The sequence below is a fragment of the Aotus nancymaae genome, unplaced genomic scaffold (assembly GCF_030222135.1).
Source record: "Aotus nancymaae isolate 86718 unplaced genomic scaffold, 86718_ANA_hifiasm-v0.15.2.pri h1tg000007l, whole genome shotgun sequence".
Lineage (NCBI taxonomy): Eukaryota > Metazoa > Chordata > Mammalia > Primates > Aotidae > Aotus > Aotus nancymaae.
The window spans coordinates 12,479,597-12,502,152 of NW_026988418.1; the positions used below are offsets into that span (position 1 = coordinate 12,479,597).

At 37.6% G+C, this 22,556-nt stretch overlaps 1 protein-coding gene and 1 non-coding gene across 7 annotated transcripts in view; one reads left to right on the forward strand and one right to left on the reverse strand.

Annotated features, from left to right (window-relative positions):
• LOC105705079 (BEN domain-containing protein 5) overlaps positions 1-22,556 on the reverse strand; it is a 1,464,486-nt gene that overhangs the window by 622,087 nt on the left and 819,843 nt on the right. The window lies entirely within an intron of this gene.
• LOC135273536 (small nucleolar RNA U13) lies at positions 6,938-7,043 on the forward strand. Its single transcript, XR_010341323.1, has one exon. It is a non-coding gene; the product is annotated as a small nucleolar RNA U13 (small nucleolar RNA).

Below are 22,556 nucleotides of genomic sequence, written 5' to 3' on the forward strand. Positions count from 1 at the left end.
GACAGACTGAGCAGGGATTGACTAACTCTATCTGCAGGGTCCTGGAAGACTTCCCAGAGAGGAAGACACTAGGTTTGGCCCTGAAGGAAGAGTAAGAGTTTCCAGGCAGAGTGGCAGAGAGAGGATTCTAGGCTGAGGTCACATTGAAAGCAAAGGCAATGGGACTGGTGGTGGTGGTAACACAATCAGACATTATTGGGAAGCCTAACAGCGAGTGTCTGATGGCAGAATAGAAGATAGGGGAGAGAAAATTACTGGAGCTAAGGCGAGAAAGACAGGATGGGATCAGCCCAGCCTCAGCCAGAATCAGGCATGAAAAGTATTCCAGGAAAGGGAAACAATAGCAGCAAAAACGTCAGGAATCTGGGATTTGACTAGCGGAATTATTTTTTAAAAAAGTATAGATTGAAAAGAGGGAGGAAAAGATAAGATTTAAAATTTGAGACACGCAGCTTCTTATGGCTTTTTTTTGCTTTTATTTGTCTAATCTCACATCATTCTCTACTCACCACTCTCGCCACCTAACCCTATCCCATGAGTCTGCTACATATATTAAAGATAATTAATAGGACTGACTGGTTGTCAACTCCACCTCTAACGTTTATTAGTTATTTGAACTTAAAATGTTTCCCAACATTTCTTACCCTCAGTTTTTACGGCCACCAATGAGTACCCATTGTATGGAATGCTATGTGCTTTAATAATTTCTATCGATCATTTTGTATGTGTCAGGTCCTATTCCAAGCATTTTTATGTATTATTTCATTTATTTCCAGACAACTGTTATAACATAGGTAGTATTTGTGTCCCATTTTATAGATGAAGAAAGCAAAACACAGAAAGTTTGAGAATTTGGTCTCGGGTCGCACAGCTATAAGTAGAAGACTGAGGACTGGAATCCAGGCATTTTGACTGAAAAGCCTGTGTTTCTAACCACAGGGAGTAAGAACCTCGACTTAAAGTGTCTAAGGTTCTTTAAAAAACTAAAAATAGAGCCATTATAAGATCCAGCCAAACCAAGGCTGGGTGTGTACTCAAGAGGAAGGAAATCGGTATATCAGATATCTACACTCCTATGTTTGTTGCAGCACTGCTCACTATAGCCAAGATTTGGAAGCAACCTAAGTGTCCATCAACACACGAATGGATCAAGAAAATGTGGTGCTTATACATAATAGAGTACTGTTCAGCAATAAAAAGAATGAGATCCTGTCATTTGCAATGACGGATGGAACTGGAAGTCATTACGTTAAGTGAAATAAGTCAGGCACAGAAAGACAAACATCACATGTTCTCACTTATTTGTGGGATTTAAAAATCGAAACAATTGAACTCATGGAGACAGAGTTACCAGAGGATGGGAAGAATAGATGGGGTCAGGGCAGGGTGGTTATGGAGGAGGTGGGGACAGTTTATGGGTACAAAAAATAAATAGAATGAATAAGACCTAGTATTGGATAGCACAACAAGGTGACTATAGTCAATAATTGTTTAATTGTACATTTAAATGTAACCAAAAGAGTATCACTGGATTGTTTGTAACACAAAGGATAAATGCTTGAGGGAATGGACACCCAATTTTCCATGATGTGGTTATTATGCATGCCTGTACCAAAATATCTCATATACCCCACAAATATATATACCTACTATATACCTACACAAATTAAAAATAAAAAAAAATAAAACCATAAAAAATAAAAAGGTATCTAGCATTGTGGAGTATCACAGAATCCATGTGTTTGTGTGAGGAAACACAGAACTCTAATCAATGAGTGAGGAAACAAGTGAAACAATGTTAGTTTAAAGGGGAAGCACCTAGGTAAGAGAAAAACCCTCTTCCCCAGGTAGCTGGCCAGAAGAATGAAGAGTTGGTAGCTATAAAGTGGGACAGTGGTGGTGACTGTCTCATTTCATCAGCTATACTTGTCATATGGGCACCATTGTCCTGAGCCCATGAATAGAACACTGAGAAGTACCACGGACCCCCTCCAAGGAGTATTATGGGGCCTCAGGGGCCACACCAGGCTCCTTATGTAACCTATGATTGGGCTTCAGAAAGTACCTGTTGCCATTCTTCTGCCCAATCCATCATCATTACAGCCAACCTAAACATCTGATTATGAAAGCACAGCCTGGTAGCAGTGAGCAGCCAGGGAGCTTAGTGCCTCCAAGCCAGAAGCAAAAGGACTGGGATGGAGGAAATCATAATTCATCAGCTTCGGAAAACTCAGAATGCTAAAGGCAGCACAAAACTAATGCTTCTGATCTTATAAAGGAGCAGAAAATGCATGAGAGCAGGCTCGGTGAGGGCGGGGACACAGGAGGTAGAGCAGGAGATAGGTTTTTCTGTCCACAGGTAGACGTCTGCAAGGTGGTGGGGTGGGGGAGGAGACATCAAAGAAACATCTGCTAGTCTTAATCATTCTGCAGAATGACATCTGAAAATCCATGCCCTGGAGACTCTAAGTATAGGACACAGTTGCCTGAATTGTCAGACAGTTTAAGTGACTGTCCCCAGATCACACAAACAGAAATAGAATGGCAGATTTAAACCCAGAGCTCTGTGACTCCAAAGTCTATGTACTTTCTTGTCTACCACTCTGCCCCATGTTTACACAGGAGGGTATTCTAAGATGTGTGTGCCCAATTTCATACTACTGCTGCATGTCAGGTTGAGAGAGAGAGAGAACAAGTTAGCAAGTTGCCACTAGCTAGATTTTATCTACTCCAAATTTCCCATTTTCATCCCCATTTTATACTGATCCAGGCAGAAGCAGTAACCTGACCAAGGTCACACAGCAGCTAGTATACAGGTCTCTGAATTTCCACACACCTCATAAAAAAAGAAAAGTTCCGTCAATACCTAGTAAATTAGTTCAACCATTGTGGAAGACAGTGTGGCGATTCCTCAAGGACCTAGAAATAGAAATTCCATTTGACCCAGCAATCCCATTACTGGGTATATATCCAAAGGATTATAAATCATTCTATTATAAGGACACATGCACACGAATGTTCATTGCAGCACTGTTTACAATAGCAAAGACCTGGAACCAACCCAAATGCCCATCGATGATAGACTGGACAGGGAAAATGTGGCACATATACACCATGGAATATTATGCAGCCATCAAAAACGATGAGTTCGCCTCCTTTGTAGGGACATGGATGAACCTGGAAACCATCATTCTCAGCAAACTGACACGAGAACACAAAATCAAACACCACATGTTCTCACTCATAGGCGGGTGTTGAACAATGAGAACACATGGACACAGGGAGGGGAGCACTACACACTGGGGTCTGTTGGGGGGAAATAGCAGAGGGACAGCGGGGGCTGGGGAGTTGGGGAGAGATAGCATGGGGAGAAACGCCAGATATAGGTGAAGGGGAGGAAGGCAGCAAATCACACTGCCACTTATGCACCTATGCAACAATCTTGCATGCTCTTCACATGTACACCAAAACCAAAAATGCAATAAAAAAAAAAAAGAAAAAAGAAAAGTTGCCACCTCCAGGTTTCCAGAGAAAACTGTACTTTCAAGGCCAGCTAACAGCTTGAAGGTCATTTACCAAGAGGCTTCACATGCACGCTTGTTTACTTAAAAAAGGTAAGAAGCCTAATTATAGCCCACTGAGAAATGAAATGTTGATGTGTAAATAAAATTATGGAAAGAAATATCTAATGACATGCTTGGGAAGAGCCTATAGGCTTGGAGGATGGATAGTGCTCCAAGCAGGAAAGGAGAGGGGAGTGACAAAGCACTGTGGCCAGAACTTAGGCTGGGAGAGAGGAGTCTCAAGTCATGCAAGTTGCTTCCAGTATCTCCCTACACACTATCCTGTTTGTGTCCAAAGCAGGACTATCTTTCTGCACCCTCAGAGGGCACCTGCAAACCAGCTTACAAAAGGCAGTGAGACACAAGGCAAAGAACTTGGGTAACAAAATCATATGGGCCTGGCTTTGCAACTCATCAACTCAGTGGCCTCGGGTAAATCACCTCACTTCTCTGACCCTTGATTTCTTCATCTCATCAATGGAGATAATACTTACTTTGTAGGACTATAGTACGATTAAAGAAAACATACAAAAAGTATCTAGTTCTTCAAATATAACAGGTATGAATAAACTTTATTACACTTAGTACTATCATTACTATCATTATTATTAGTATCTATCCCTCATAATGTGAGGAGGATATCACTGGGTTTCCAGTGATTTCTATGGTAGTTTCCAGGATTTGGCTAGTTTCTGTTAAAAGGACGTGGCTTTTATTTCAAAGCAGTGGGAATTGCATGTTTCTCTGAAGTAAAAGTGTTCACCTCCCACTCAACACCCTACCTACCTATTGTGGGTATAATTCTGAGGGGGAGGTGGGAATCATTTCTTTGAAACTTGTCACTGAGCCAGAATTGAAACTGCTGAGCCAGGTTCAGTAATGCCTTCTGACTGTGGTAAGTGGGGCCCCTCTCATACTTTGGAGTGTCTTTTGAAAAATGTCTATGTCTTTCTCTAGTACCTGGGCTGGCTGTGCAGTCCAAGCAGGAGGTCCTGTGCCTGGTTCCTCTGGGTCCTGGTCACTAGACATGTCTAATTTGAAATTTTGTCAGTCCTCCCACAGTGCTGGAGATCAACCATGGCTAGCAGTGACAATTGGGCAGGGCATGTCTCAGCCCTCCTTTCTCATTCTCAGGGTGTTCTCAATCTTTCTAGTTCCCCAGATGTAGAGACAATCAGATGCTCTGAGAAGGCTCAGAACTTATGGTTATGGGCTTGTTCCATGTCCCAGTTCCAGGATAAGATGCCTGGGTAAACAGATCACTTCTGTGTATTTCCTTCGTGGAATCATACAAGATTGGGCCACCAGAATGGTGCCACCATACTGATTTTGGGTGACTCTCATTTATGTTGGACACAGGAAGGGTCTAGGGCTCTGGGACACTGATAGTTCACCACTGACCTCTGGACTTGAGCTGTGTATGGACCCAGGCATTGGCTCGTCCCCATCTATGTTCTAACTGAGGTGCTGTCTCTGGATTTACAGCAACTGAAGATAGCATGGGTGGCAGCAGGCATCCTTAACCCTGTATCCCCTTCTGATAAGCAGTTACCACTCTCTTTGCAGTGCTAAGTTGTCCTCCAGAAGTAGCTGTCCCTGTCATGAGATGTCTATCTTCTTTGAAGTCTTTCAAGATTGTTACTCTATATCTCCACCAAACCCTCCTCACTGTCTCCAATCCAAGTGTCAATGTTGTGGTCTCTTGGGTCATTAATGAGTGTGCCATTTGAGAACAAACTTTGCTTACACAGATAGAACAGTTTCTCTCAGTAACTGGACTCCTTGCTTATTATTCCTGCTGATGGTGGTGTGTGGAAGTCCAGTTAACATTGTGCAGTTAACTCTAATAGAGTACATTCTAGGAATGCAAGGCCTACAACCTAAAGCTAGAATTCAAGAGAAAACATTGTTGGAAGATGTATTAATCTACGTTTACACAATACAATTCCTAATGGGACATTTAACATAAATAGAAGATAAATTATTTATTCACATTTTTCTGTATACTTAAGATGAGCCCTGCATTTGTGTTAATCATTATAAACCAGTATTTGTGGGGGGTACCATGAATGATGATGCATTACGAGTAATGATGTGACCCACATTAAGTAAATAGTATTAGGAAACTGCTGAGGCAAGAAGATCTACATTGTTTCAGTACAAATATGTTCCAAAAAGTCATGTATTGTGAGTAATAGTAGTGCTAGCTTTTTCCGCAGTTGGGAGATATAAAATTAGCCAGAAACTATACCTTTGACAATAAAGAATATGAAAAGATGGCTCCTGGATACTTCACATGCACTCATTGAACAATAAACAAACACCTGAGTATCTTCTCTACACATTATTCTAAATTTTTATCCATATTCATGGACCTCACATGAGTCTATAAATTTTATAATACAGTTTTTAATCAAATTGCTTATGTAGACAGAGGTGTCACAAAAAATATTTGCCTGGAGCCCTGCTCACCTTAGGGGTGGCCTTGTAAATCAATGTAAAACATGTCTACCTAGTGACTTAACTATGGATTCTTGTCACCAGAGACAGGATAAAGGAAAATATATGAAGACTGCTTGGCACATTGTCTTTCCTCCCTTATAACTGAAGGGTCACTACAAGTCGCACCTACATACCTACAGATATAATCAGTCATTAAAAATAAAGTTTAAAAGCAATCTTTCACAATTTGTAGACATTCTCACAATACATTACAAGTGAGCAACAGAATTGTATACACATTCTAAAATTCTATGTAAACAGAAAATGCATAGAAAAAAAGACAAAGGAAATAGGATGTTGAGTTGTCTTTAAGAGGAGAAATCTGAGGGGATTTTGCTGTGTCATGTGTACTTTTCACTACTTTCTAAATTTGCCACAATAAAATGTACTGTTTTCACTTTTATTTTTCAGCTCACTGAATTTCTTTCAACATGTCTCTCACACTACTCTGTACATGATGTTTCCTTTTGCCTATATACTCATTCTCCCAACTACTTACTTTTGTTTGGCTAAATCCTACTTATCTTTGAGATTCCATCAGCAACATCACTTCTTCCAGACACCCTTCTCAGATCCCTCAAAGCTGCAGTAGGTGTTCTTCTAATAGGCTTCCGCATTATCCTATAGATTCTTACCACTCTACATGTAACTAAAAGTTTGATTGCCTCTTTCCTGTCAGTTCTACACCCCTGTCATGTCTGTCCATTAATGTGCCTGAGAAATAATTAATACTGAGAAATATTTGTAAAATGAATAGATTAATAAAAATTAAAATACAATTTAGATGTCCCTTTAAAAATATATACACATAAACAAAATCTAGGAAATTCAGGAAAGTTTTTGTCACTGTTATTTGTTTAAGTTTCCCAATTATAGTTTAAAAAATTTGTTAAGCATGATGATTAGGCTTTCACAATAATGTGTGAGCCCTGTATCTCTCAAACCTTATTATGATGTTGGCCCATTACCCATCGCAGGTGAAGGAAATAATTGTTAATGTGTGCTTCAGTAAATAAAAAGAGAATCAGTGGAACTGTGCTTTGACAGTTACAAAAACAATCTGGTAATTCTGTGGGGCAGTGTTGAGCAAATAAGTTTCTGAGAACACTAATTCCATAAAATGCTCTGGGAGAAAAAGAGGGAGAGAGGGTCTATAATCCAATAACTTTAGGAAATGTTTTATGCACTGGGCCCCTCTGAAGAATTACAATGTGTGTCAGCACATTTCAGTGTTGTAAAAAGTCCTGCTGTAAAGAATCTGGTTAATTTATTTTTAATCCAGTACTTCTCAAACTTATTTGAATATGAATCCTTCTTTTATGTAATACCTATTAACATCTATTTCCCAGAACACTTTTGGAAATGCTGGTACAGAGATAAAGTCTTCCAAAGGAAGGAATTTTCTGGCTCACAGTGAAGGTGAGAAACAGGAAAAATACTGGAGAGACAATAAGACTTTTAAAAACTTACTAATAAAATGTGACATTTATTGAGCACTTACTATACAGTATATAGTATGTCAAGTATCTTACATACACTAGCTTAATTTTTATAATAAATTTAAAAAGTAGAAACTATCATTCCCACTTAATGAAAAGGAAATTAAAATTCAATGGGGTTGAGTATGCTGTAGACAGCACCATGTCTGCCTGGGTTACTTCATACCCTTCCTCTAACCACTATGCTATGACCACTGAACCACACAAACCCTCCTTTCCCTGGTGGAATAGGTGACAGAATGGAAGCACTCCCTTCCTCTATTTATTTTCCCTTCTCTTTCCCTTTCCTTCCTTCCTCAAACATCCTGAGTGTTCACTCTGTCAGTCACCTGTGGAACTTGTGGTTTCAAAGATGAATAAAAAATGATGCCTATTCTAAAAAAGCCTCCAGTCTAGCCCACCAAGTTAGTCATCTTCCAAGCCCTAGAACAGACTAACAAAGATGACCCTATGGGTTGCACCAAAAGCATCTGAAAGTCTGCTGTGGTAAAGATGAAAACCCCATGTAGGACTGCTTCCCACATATTCTGGGGCTGTAGGCTTAGAAGAGGTATTTAGCAGTATGGGGTGAAAAGTTTCATGCACAAATCACCAAATTAATGCAGTTTTCATTAACTAGACTTACTAGTGAACTTGGGGGCAAGCATACCTATCCCCTATTTCAAATATTCTCTGGTGTTCTGGAAGATGAACAATATGCCAATATGGCCATATGCCAAGAAACTATCTGGGGAAACAAGTGTATTAATAAAATTTTACCCACACAGGGGTTCAAAAATAAATATATATATTTATTAAAATAAATATAATTCTGGGCAGAAAAAAATTTGTTCCCTACGTTTAAACTAATATATTAGTTTAAGGTAAAGGGAGCTGTTACAGGAGTGTGTATATATCTAGGAAGGTACAGGGAGTATGTGTGTGTGTGTGTGTGTGTGTGTGTATGTATGTGTACACACACACACACACACACATACTCCCTGTACCTTCCTAGGTCATACTGCTTTGTGAGTGCCTGCTTCACAATCAGAATGGAGAGGTCCATTGCCAACCAGGAATGTTTTCAGAAGGAAAGATGGAAGAGGAGACGTGAGAAGAATGGAAGGGAGGTGACTTGGATGAGACAATAGAGTCATAGGAGATTAAGGGACATTTAGGGCTTTGATACCACCTGGACTCTCTGCTACAAGGTTTAGGTTTAGAAAGATACCCACCACTTCCTCACAGTTGCCTCATGATGCCCTAATCTCAAAAAGAATTTTGGGCTGACCTAGGGAGGCATTTTTGATTTCCCATTTGGATAAGGAGTTTCAGGCCTGCCATTCTTCTTGTTGAAGACTGTCACTGAGGAGAGGAGAGGTGAAGGTAAGGTTCTGTTTGAAATTCAACTAGTGCTGCATAAAGAATGATGCACATGAAAAATTGATCATGACACTGCACTCAGGCAAATATTATTAATAATGCAATATTTAAACACACAATATATCCCTCTTAATGATGAAAAGAAACCCAAGGTCAAAGCAAATAAAAGTCATTTCAATGTTAACAAAAGGAAAAGAGAGAATTTCTTTAGGCGCATCACTCCACAATAGCTTTCTTTGTACCACCATCTAATAGAGTAAGTAGCCTTTCCATCAAGAGAAGTGGCAAAACCCTTCTCAATAGGAATACTTCAAAACACTAGGCAGTTCTAGAAAAGTACAGAATTCAGGAGTTTTAGCCCTTCTTTTCTCATCTTCTTCTCTGTAAAATGAAGGTCATAATACCTAAACTCTTTCTGGGCCTTGTTTTCTCATCTGCAAAATGGGGAGGCTACTAGATAATCTCCAGGGTATCACATTGCAAATTTGAATATTTATAATTACGTAGAAAAATTTGGAAGCTTCTGATAGAGCTAGGTTCAAGCTCAATTCCTTCACGTACTTGGAGTAGTACATTGGTCCAGTTATTTAACCTCTCTAAACCGCAGATTCCTAAGTGATAAAATGAGACAATAACATTCCTACCTCAGAGATTTATTCTGAATGTTAGGTAATTCAAGATAATTCTGCTAGTAAGAGGAGACATGAAAATCAAACCCAGGTCTGTTTACCTTCAAAGACTATGCTCTTTCCTCTACAATAGTGGAGAATACCAACATGAAAAAATGTCTACAAAGTCAAGCAGAGTGCAGCAGAAGCACAGGCTTTCTGCTGTAGAATGCCAGAGGCAAGAGGAATTAATGTTGTCTTTGGGTAGAGGCAGCAAGTTGTTACATCAGGAAAAGAGCTCTGGAGTCAGAGGCCAGTGATTCAAAACATTTAACCTTTCTTCGTCTCAGTGTCTTCTCCTGTAAAATAGGGAAAGTCACAGTACCTGCTTTACAGAGTTGTTAAGAGTAAAGATGTAAAGGTTATGTGTATAAGCACTCGGCATAGTACTCAGAACATAATAAAAATGCAATAAATAATAGCTATTGTGATTATTATAGTAGGTTCTTTAAATTACATGAAATTAAATAATATTATTGTAAGTGATCAAAACTTCTAGAGTGACCTCAACACTGTACAAGCTACTGGCAACCCCAACAGAATCCCAAGTCCAGAGTAGCATTGTCTATTGGCTTTCCAACTTCTGTATCACAAAAGAAAACATCTACAAAACACATGCTGTGGCCTTCAACCAGGCTTTATTCTCAGAGGTATTATTTACATTTCAGATTTATTATTGTCTTCATGGTGCTGACATGATATAACCTTCCATTCTCTTCCATGTTAAAAGAGTACAGTGCTTCTTGGCTCCATAAATAATTCAGGGCTATATTAATATTTTAAGAAGAATAAGCAATATATTTGAACCCTAGAAAAACCATGAGGATTGAAATTAGTTATCTGTAGCTGAAAACTTAATTGCACCAACATATTGATTGTTTTTTCTTCCAGGTTTTATTGCCCACACAATGAAGAAGAGTGCCTACTCTCATTCTAAATGCTGCATACTTAATTATATCTGTTAGATTTTATTTTTATGAAAACTCACAAAGCAGACAACCATGAACTTAAATGCTTTTGCCCATCTGATGCTAAACATAGAACCATTTACCTTTCTTTACAACAGTGCACTCTTCTTCACAGATATTTTTCTTAGGATGATGGATGCCACTTTTCAAAAATGCAGATTTTTGAGCTAGCATTTATAACTTGGCCAATGAAAGAGAAGAAAACTATATTTTTTATCTACTATGACCCAAATATATGTATGCATGATCTTATTTAACCCTTAAAATAACCTCCAGTATAGGTAATATCTTGCCTTTTTACAGATGAAGAAATTGAGGTACAAAGACGTCAGTAACTTGTTCATGGTCACAGAGCCAAAATGCATCCAACTCTAAAACCCAAGTTCTCTCTTCTAAACCAGGATACCTCATAGAACTAATGAAGATAGTAACAGGTAAGCTATATTGAGCATTTACTATGTGCCAGGCACTGTTTTAAGATGTTTACATGCATTAATTCATTTAATTATCACAACAATCCTTTGAGATAAGGGCTATTTTTATCTTATTCCACAGTTTAGGAAAATAAAGCTTAGAGAGTGCAAGTGGCTTTTCCAAATTTCCTTGATATTAAGTGATGAGCCAGAATTTCAAGTAATATAGCCTGGTTCTATGGTTTATTTATCCTGCACACACTAGAATCCTAGATAGCAAAACCTAAAAAAATAGAGAAGTGGGCTTCCATCAGTAGGTGAATAAAGTAGGATGACCAGGGGCATCTTCTCAGTTCCACATGGGACACTAAACAGATATCTAATGACAATAAGGTTGCCATGACAGGAAACTCACAGATGATGAGCTAACAGTGTTAGCAACACATATTCCTGAATGTGGTCTTGGATCTTTACAGCAAACACGATCTCCCCAGCTGATCTATCAGATTTGGCCTGCCTAGTAAAGGGACAGTCTGCCAGGGGCCTCTGTACTACATGTGGTTATACCCTAATTTTTCTTAAATTGTATCTACACAGGGTATTGTCTCTACCACATCTATGATGACAGAGTTCCAGGAAGAGAAAGAATTGCCCAGAGTTAGCTAATTGGACATATTACAAGTTACTCCTCATTTGATAAGGTGGATTAATTCCCAACTTGGTAAGTGGAATGAATTTAGGGGAATATGGAAAATAAATGTCATTATTGGTAGAAGTGCATGTATGTAAACAAACTTTCATGCTACACACACACATAGACACACACACAGTTTCTGGTCTCTCACATCCACTGGAAACACATAAGTACATGATGGCAGAGTTGTTGGAGTCTGGATCTAGAAACATATTCTTTGCAGATGGACAAATCTATCTGCTTAAAGACAGGTGGACCTGCCCAAAGAGTGAAGAATCTAGATCATCAGATGTTTATTGAGTACCTACTAAGTGTCATGCCCTATGCTAAATCTCTGACTCTTGTTTGCTACCACTGCAGCTTCAATAATCTAATATCTGTCTTTTGACTTCAACCTGGTCATGTGCTTCTAGACCACACATTTCCTTTAACTCAACACATCAGGGTAACAGCTCCCTATCTTACATTTGTTTTCATCCTTATGGCAATCATCCCTAGACTAGACAATAGATGGGAAATTCACAATCCCAGATGCTGACACAAGAGATCAAAGCTCTGAGAAAGAGCTATTGAATGCAAATATCTATTTTCCTTACACCTGAGTAATAAAATAGTGCATTGGCTATATATTTCGGTATACACCTTACTCCAAAAACTCTAGTGGCTTAAAACAGCAAACCCTTATTATCACTCACAGTGACTGAGAATGAGGAATTTAGGAGTAAATTAGCTAAACTGTTCTAGCTCAAGGCTCTCATAAGGTTTTCATCAAGCTGTAGCGCTACAGACATCTGAAAACTTGACTGGAGCTAGAGGAACTGCTTCCAAGCTCATTGGCATGGCTTAGAAGCTTCAGTTCCCCATTACATAGGACATTCCATAGAACCTCTTGTGACATAGAAGCTGGTTTTACCCAGAACAAATAATCAGAGAGGAAAAAAGACAGTGAGTGCAACCAAGATAGGACCCACCATATCTTTTACAACCTTATCTCAGAACAATATAGCTTATCGAGTATAACCTTATCATCACTAATGCCAGATTTTATTTATCACACATACTAACTATGGTATAGTGTGAACAGAGACTACAGGAGAGTTTAAAGTGAAGATCACTGGAAGCCATCTTGAAGGGTAGCTATTAATACCATAAATAGCACACAATACAATCATTAGAGCCAACTGAAAGATATTTTTTAATATTCAGTCAAACATACTTTGGAAAAAAGAAACAACTAAAATAATTTGATTTAATTTAGGTTAATTAGTAGTTGAATGAATTTAGTTCAAGTTAGGGTTACTCTATTTATGATTTTCAAAGGTTCTTGAGACTTCCTTAGGTTTCGACGAGTAGCCCTCAGGACTAATAAAATTTTTATTCTAGTTTCACATCTGGACACTCCCTCGATACCTAGCCCCTCCTGGCCTTTGTGATTTGCTGTTCCTTTGGCTGGTCTACTGGCTTTTTGATTCTGTAACCCACCCAAGACTCTGTCTTTCAATTTTCCCTTTTGGTTCTTCACACTGAAGTCTGCCCACAGGAACACACATACTGCAATGTTCCAACCATAGCTTCTAAGATATTCCTCCCTGCCCAGAGCTTAGCAGTCCCTCTCAGGATCATGCCTCTTGGGAAGGAGCCATTTGAGAACCACTTTGTAATTGTGTGGCCTTGAGAAAGTTTTAATTTTCTTGACTTTCTGAGTCTAATTTTCCTATCTGCAAAATGAAGATAAAATTACTTAGCTAGCCAACAAGAACAATCTCTTACTAGCTGTTTGATCTTGAGAACTTATTTAATCTCACTTTTCCTTATCTGGCCAACAGAGATAGGGTACCTTTCTCAGAGGGTTGTGAAGATTATGATAATACGTTAAGCACTCAGCATTATGGTCAGCAATTAGTTTGCAATCAATAAACACTGGCCACTATGTTAATAAATATCATAACATACTATAATAATAATAGTAATTATGATAATTATGGTGGTGATGATGATGATGCTCTGTCTCATTCTTCTATCATGTCCCTGAAATTGACATTTACTGTGTAAAGAAATTGACATCTCATCCCCAAACATGTGCCCCATATTTCTGGAGTTACTTTAGAAGGAACATCATATATTTGCATGTATAAATTCCAGAGCATATATGAATCACATGACATAGTGATACTCAGTAAATGTCTGACAAATGAATAAATGAACAAATGAATGAATGTGCTGTATTTGCTCAGAATTAGAGTTGGTATTTACTTGTTCTTGCTTATGAGAAGAAAAATAAATCTACGACTTAGTATTCATATTTTCATGCAATTGCCTTCAATTGATCTTTCATGAATGCCCAAACAAATTTGCCATTCCAGTCAAACCAATATAATAAGCTTATCCTTTCTACTGTGTATAGTAGTAGACAAGGTTTAGACTTTGAAATCTTTGACATGAATTTTAATCATAGCTTTGCTATTTACTATCTCTCGGACCTAAGACAGGTCCCTTAACTTTTCTGAGTTTTCGTTTTCTCCTCTGTAATGTGGAAATAGTAATTAGTCCTCAATATAATTGTGAGATTTTGGTAAGCTGATACATATTTTAAAATGATAGCACAGCAATTGACACATAATGGAAAATCAATAACTATGAGTTTCTTTGTTTTGTTTGATACATATTTTTGAAAAGCAATTCAGTAATATGTATCAATTCTGACACTCCTCCTTCCATCCAGCAATTCCATATCTGGGAATTTGCCTCAGGAGGTGACCTGAACGAAGACAAATATCTATATATAGCTATATTTTATCATATCTGCATTTTTAATGGAGCCCTTCAGCAACTGGTAAATAGGCCCTCACAAAGAAGACATTCATTTAGGATAACTCTTGGAACTATTTTAGTATTTGCCTCATCATCAAGCTAGCATTTAGAACAAGTACTCCTTCACACATTCATTCACTTACTTATTCAACAAATATTTATCTGAGTGTTAACTACATGCAGGGCAGAATGAAAGAGAATAAAAAGATAAGAAAATTTCCTCCTCTTCAAGCTTATAATGTGGTAAAAATCCACTCGCTGATCCAACACTCTTCTCTGATTCTGGCAGACTCTTATTCATCCCTTGGTCACAGTTCAAATGTCACCTAATGTTTGGTAGATTCTCTGACATTTCTAGTAATCAAAGTACTTGGTTCTCTCCTATTTGCTTCTACAGGATTCTGTACATACCTATCTTTATGGTTTGACCACATTATATTATTAGTGTATGTTTACAAATATCTTGTCTCTTTTCCTGGACTATGAGCCCTCAATGCTAAAGACTCCCCAGTTTTGTTCAACTTTTAAAGCCTGCAGCAACAAAACAGGTACTTACAGTCAATAACTGTCTGTTGATATATGAATGAATTAATGAACAAATGAAAATCAATCAATCGCACATTATAACTATGACTTAATTCAAAATTTTAGGATATTTCCTGAAAGATAAATATAGCTTTAAAGGAGGCTGAAGGAGAGACAGTTTACCAGGTTTTGGAAAGCAAGAAAGTCATGATGGGGAGGGTGGAAGTTCCTAAGAGCCTTAAATGATAGAAATGATTTCAACAAAAAAGGAATTACAGTGTATTCTGGGTCTATGGATTAACCTGAGCAAAAGCACACAGCTGCGAAATTTGGAACAGGAGTATGTTTTATGCATGCATGGAGGCCAGTATGAAAATAATAATAGGAAGGGAGATTAGAACCATTTTGGAGGACCTTGAAAGAGTGAAGAATTTATTGTCAATTTTATAGGTTGTGTGCCTAGTACATGTGTGTAGGAGGTGTCAAGGAATATATTCTAGGAAAATAAAAGTTACTGAGAAAAATAGTTCCAGCAATATATCAATTATACCTGGATGTGGGGGGTTGTGTGGGACTGAGAATGCAGGGATGCAGGTAGAGACCAAATAGGAGGCTAGAGGAAGGAAATTTAGGTTACGGTAATGGAGTCAGAGACACACTTACAGGAAAACTGCAAGGTCAGTTGCCTTAGCTTTGGTGCACCAAATACTACATAGCAATATACCTCACAAATATTCACAAAGGCAATACATTAAAACCTCTATCCCCCAGTAACTCGCGATCAAGATTTCAGTGCTGCTGCTATATAAAATGAATAAGGTCCCAGCTCTGCTTTTAGAGAGCTTTTTAGCCCAAGAAGGAGACAAAGAGGTATACAAGCAACTGTAATCTTAGATAGGCTATGATAAGTGACAAAGGCATATGAAAAATGCCAAGGGATCCTAAGGGTTCAGAGTTCTCATGACCTGCTTTGTAATTTTATCATCTTAGGACTGCTTTGCTCTGTATTCATGTCTAATTCTGCCAGTTAACGTTAGTAAAATTAGTTAAAATTAGTAAAGTTAGGAAAGGTATAACCTCAGGAACGACACTCAACCTTCCTGGGATTCATTTTGTCACCTGTGCCTACTGGTAACTAAAATTATGTTTGTTTGCTTTAGTTCTGAAATATCATCTATCTGATCTCCAATCACTGTGCCCACTCACCTGTAGGATACTCCACAGGTTTCATCTTCCCTCTGCAGAACTGGCCATTCAACTGTTGTGACCAAGCATTTCTATAAATTTTGAGCAACTAGAGAACTTTTCAGCACAAGGAGCTTGCTTAGCTCCCTATTGGGTGAGGTTTAGAGCCAGCACCATAGTCTCTCTACTCCTTTTAAGGAAAAGCTCCTGCCTTTCCATAAATAATCAGTAGGAACATACTCCAAAACAGCTCCTAAATGGGGCAATGTATAATGTATCTTCCTAAAACATTCCAGACAATGACATGTACATCTGGTTGGTACTGACTAGGAGTTTTAAGAGTTTCGTGAGGTCTAGATAAGTGAGAAAGATAGATGATACTTAAAAAATATAGACAAAGGGAAAAATTTCTGGAGAGATAACAAGAGCAAAGGCATGACGGAAGAAATTGATATGGATAGACCATCAAGAAATCTTCTAGATTTAGAATAAGGGTTGGTAGAAAGTCATAAAGAAAATAATATAAGAAGAGAAACATTCACTCAGCATGGAAGCATAGGGAGGCAAATTTGAGTTTACTTTAAGAAAAACTTTTCACATTATCACCAGAGATATATTTGTTAAGAGAAAGACTGGGCTTCCTTGGTAGGTGATATGCGGCTTGTGGCTAAAAGAATATGAGTGGAGACTGAATGCCGACTTTGGGAAGCTGTTGTCAAGGATATTCCTACCTCGACTAGGCAACTAGCATTAAATTATGAACTCCACAACTGGAAAGGAATTTAATAACTAGTATAATCTTGAGAATGTGATAAGAGTTGAGAAAAATGGTACAGAAGAAAAACAGACAAGAAAAGGAAAAGAAGGAGGGAGGGAATGAGGGAAGGAAGGAGACAGAGATGGAGGAAAAGAGGGAGGATAGAAGGAAGGAAGTAAACAAGAAAAAGACAAAGAGAAAAATAAGAAAGCAATTGAGGGAGGGAAGAAGGAAGGGAAAGGGATGGGGGAAGAAAGGAAAAAAGGGATACACCGTTGAATCATGTCCAATATTAGTACACTAAGCATAGGTCCTCTCAACTCAATGTTATTAATAATAAACTCCTGGGGTCTATTCACCCATGAATTTATGTGATCAACTATGGATAGGACATAGATGCCTCTAGTAATGGAAAATAAGGAAGAAGTCTACAGCTTTAGGTTCTGAACCCTTCCATGAAGAAAAACAACAGCTAGCTAACAATGCATTGTCATTGACTGCATCTTGTGGACCTTAAAAGTGTCAGAGCAATTTAGCATTTAACAGCTAAATAATATATTTTAGTACATCCCTGCCTTGGTAATTTAATAAACTGTGGTGCCTTCAGGGACCCAGCTTCATATAAATTAACTGCCTTCAACTTGGAGTATCAGAGTCTTTATCTTTTGTCAGCTTAATTATGTATTTAATTTTACTTTTAACATTTTAAAAAATGACCCAAACTAACAACAGCCTCAATTGTTTAATTAAACAAATGGATACTGTTATATATGGCATGATCAAAACTCTAATTTTTCATGTTAATGTCTTGTAGGGAGCCAAGAGCTCTATGATGGTACTCAGGCAAGTCATGCACTCCAATGTCTATCTGCCTACCTTTCCAGAGTAATTTAGTGGTTTAACTTGGTCCTGTAGCTCTCTTAATACTGACTTGTAACTGAGTCTCCCAGAACTCTAATATGTTATTAGGTATTTATATAATTTCTCTTTGTAGAAAAAACTTTGCATAGTATAGATTAGAAACTTGAGTTGCATAAAGTGTACATCTAGAACAATTTAAGCTCCTGAAGTATTAAAGTCTATAGGCAATACATCAGTCTATAGCCACTAGTCCTCTTTACATTCTTATATCTCCTGTCAAACCATTCTCTCATTTCCAAATATATCACCTTTATATGAGTTCTAACCTGGCCCTTCATAGCTCTGTTCAGCTTTTACTTCATAATCACTTAAAAGCAGAAGTCTTAACCCTTTGCTACAGCCAGAATCTTAGCCTTGACCTCTTGCACTGGCTTGTTTACTAGTTTATATCCTGACTTACTGATAATCCTTATGACTTTTGACTTCATGACTCTTTTCTTCCCCATTTTGGAGCAAGATTAATTTCATGTTTCAGAAACACACTATTAGCCCTTTCAATATGACTAACTTGGTGTCCACAATAGTCTAGATGACCACACCCCATGTTTATACTGTGGCTTCTTGTAGAGCTTCTGAATGTCTCTTATCCTTTCCACACATAATTGTCAAATAATTTTCCTACAAAAAGCTTTGATCATTGCCTTCCTGCCTAAAAGCCATTCAGTAATTTCACATTGTCACCAGTATAAAGTACAAGTTCCTTAACGAGATTATCAATACCTCTCAAATGTTACCTCAAGGCCAATATGTTAAACTTATCAGCCTCTAGGTTCCCATTACTGTATTTACATGTTGACAGAATACAGACCTCTCATTTTTCCATGTATTTTACACACACTCTCTTTCACACTTTTGCTCACATTTTTTCCAAATGCCTAATTATCATTATTTCTACTCTTCTATCTGACAGAACCGATACCCTCTACTAGAAAGCCCACCATAATTTCTTGATTCTATTAACATGAGCTGGGTCAGTGATCACATCTCCATATTATTCATTACTCACAGAAGGCTGGCCTCATGAATAGACTACGCACTGCACCTGCGGGTCTTGGAGCTCTATAAATGCTCCACTGCTCCTTCCCAAAGGGAGGATATTACCTTAGGCTGAGGCCTAGAGAATGAAAAGGAGGGGCTATAGAAAGAGCATAGCAGGCCAAAGGACCATTCTATGAAAAGGTAGGAAATAAATCACTGTATTCTAGGAATTCCAAGTGTTCTATGTTATGATTCAACTGAGATTTAGAATAGGAAGAAAAAAATTTTATTTGTTTTAGAGAATGTTGGGTACACAGAATTAAATTAGTATGAATCCATGCTTCATGAGACACTCTCATCATTTGTCTGCATATGACCTTACTTTACTTTATTTTGTTTGGTTTACAGTTGGTTCTCTGTATCTGCAGGTTCTGCATCCACAGATTAAACCAACAGTGAATTAAAAATACCATTTAAAAAACAATAAAAATGACAACACAATAATAACATAATTCTTTTAAAAATATAGTATAACAACTATTTATATATCATTTACATTTTATTAGGTATTTAAAGTAATCCAGAGATAACTTTAAGTGTATGGGAGGATTTATAAGGTATATGCAAATGCTACCCCATTTTACATAAGAGACTTGAGCAGCCACAGATTTTGATATCCGAGGGGGGTCCTGGAACCAAAACCCAAGAATACTAAACCATATATTTATTTTCAAAATAAATTCTAGATTTTTACCATTATGACCAAGGCTACTATGATCAATCTTGTATCCTGATACATATTTTAAGAGTTTCTTTTGAATACTTACCTAAAATAGAATTGCTGGTTATTATGTAACTGTTCAGTGTTTGCAAGATAATGCCAAATTGCTGTGATCTGGAGGATAGCAATTAGATAAACAGTCCAGACGAGAATACTCAACCAGATTATTCACCTCCCCACTTCAGCCTCTGCTTGAGGTTGCTCAAGCATGGTTTTTCCTTGATGTTACTGATGACCTTATAGAAAGATCACCTGGCACCAACCACAGTCTTGGAGGTTGCAGAAGAAAGGGTATATCTTCATTGGAGTGAGGCTTTTTGAGCTCCTTTACTAACTTTATGGTGGGGGTCATGTTGCCTTGGCACTCTGTCTGTTCAGCCAGCTAGGCCTATTGTGGGTGCAGCCCTAGAGTTTTATGTTTTAGGAATAACCCAATAGAGCTTGGCTTCATGTCTTGTATCATACAACTCTTGCCTCCTGCACCAAGGACTTCCTTGTTGTTGCTGAGGTACAATAACTATGGTACCTGCTTGATGCCCATACATTCATATTGGCTTACCTAACTGGACTCATGAGGCTTCAGGCCACAGGTGGGCCAGCATGGAGAGCACTGGCTGCATACAATCCATCTCCTTAGTGACTCATTCTGTAACCTATGATTCACTCTGCTGATGCCTCTGCTGCTGTCAGCAGCCGCTGGGGACCAGGTGGCACAACCTAATGTATGGAGAGAGTTGATGCTTTAAAGGGCACATTTTTCACTAATAGGAAATGAGAAAGACTGTGAAACAAAGCTGTGGCCAGCCGGTAACGTGCCTATGTGTGTTTCCTCCACCTCTTCTCCATATTAATTTCCTTTTTGTCTCACTCTTGGTTCCCTGAGATTGCCTCCAATCCAAACTGAAAAGCAGTATTAGAATAAATTTTTGCCTCAAGGAAGCCAAGTAGCATTTTAGACTAACAAAACCATATAAGAGAAAGTACAATACTAAAGCAGTGTAAGTGTCACAGTTGCAGGAAGGAAGGAAACTCAGCTCAGCTGTAGCACAGTACATACTCTCTAACTCACAGATTGCCTGGCCAGCTAAACAGCTGGTTATATCTTGCCCCACGGCCCTTTCTATTCCTGTATCAGTCCCTTTCTATTCCTATAAGGGCTTGCATTTTTCTGTTTCACTTTTTACAGCTTCATCAGTTCCAACCCAGATCATCTATGTCGTGGTCACCTACTTTGCTTTATTGAGGTGAAGCTCACATAACAAAATTAACCACAATTTTAAAGTAAACAACTCAGTGACATTTAGCACAGTCACAACAATGTTTTGCAACCACCACCTATATCTAGTTTGGAAACATTTTTCATCACTTCAGAAGGCAGCCCATTAAGCAGTTATTCCCCATCCTGCTTAGTGGGTGAGTTTAAAATCACATATATTGGGTGATTCTACATGCCGAGCACCATCTGCCTTGCTACTTTTAGGTCACTCCATCCATACACTAAGCCTATAAAGTTAGATTTTTTTCTTCTCTGCTTTTGCAGATGGGAAAAAAGAGGTTCAAAGAGGTTAGGTGAGATATTCAGATGACCAGGACCCAAATTTGCATGAAGACAAATCCCATGTCTTTCCATTAAACCATGCTGTCTCAAAATTGTGAATATTTTTCTCACTTATAAGTGGGAGCTAAGCAATGGGTATGCAAAGGCATACTGAGTGGTATAGTGGACTTTGGAGACTCAGAACGGGGAAGAGAAAGAGGGGAGTGAGGGATTAAAAAAACTACAAATTGGGTACAATGTACACCACTTGGGTGATGGATGCACTAAAACGTCAGGCTTCACTACTGTACAATTTACCCAGGTAACCAAAAACCACATGTACTCCAAAAGCTATTGAAATAAAAAAATATAAATTTATATTTATATAAATATAACATAAATTTATACCTATATAAATATATTATATATTTTGTCTCACTCTTGGTTCCCTGAGTTATTATATATTTATATTTATATACACACATTCATGTAAATATATGTATATCTAAATATAATATACAAATATGTTATATAAATACATGTTCATATATAAATATAAATTTATATTATGTAAATATATATAAATTTATATCACTACAAGTATATATATTTATATACATTTATATATGTTTACATTTATATATTTTTATATATTTATATAAATGTAAACATATTTATATAAATATATATGCATTATATACTCAATATTAATATACTGAATGTCAAATATATAATATATATTTTACAAATAAAATATATATTATAAATATTTTATATATAGAATATGTTATATATTATATATTATATATTTTTAAATATATTTTAAAAATATATAAATATATATATGAATTGTGACTGTTTTAAGAACATTGAAACTTATCCTTGGATGTATAACAATAGTAAACCTTAACAGTTGATTCTTTGTTTTGGTAGTTATCTATTGCTATATGACAAATCACCTCAAAACTTAGTGAGTTACAGTAATAACCATTTATTTGCACAAAATTATGTCCATCAGGAATTTGGTCTAGGGTAGTTCTGTTAGTGTCACATGGGATTTCTCATGTCATTGCAGCCATTTGATAATAAGCTAGGACGGGATGGTCTAAGATGGCCCTACTGACATGTCTGGCAGCTGGCTTGGCTGTCATCTGGGATACCTCAGTTCTCCGTGTGCTTTCTCATTCTCTAGTAGGTAGACAACTTCACATACTAACAGAAGCATTCTAATAGAACCAAAGCAGAAATGGCAAGGCTCTTAATGTCTATCCAGCTTCAGAAATCACGAAGTGTTTCTTCTGACACATGCTAGTAGTCAAAACAAGGCTTAAGGCTAGTCCAGACTGAAAGCCTGGGAAATAGGTTATGCATCTTCGTGAGAAAAGTTTTAGT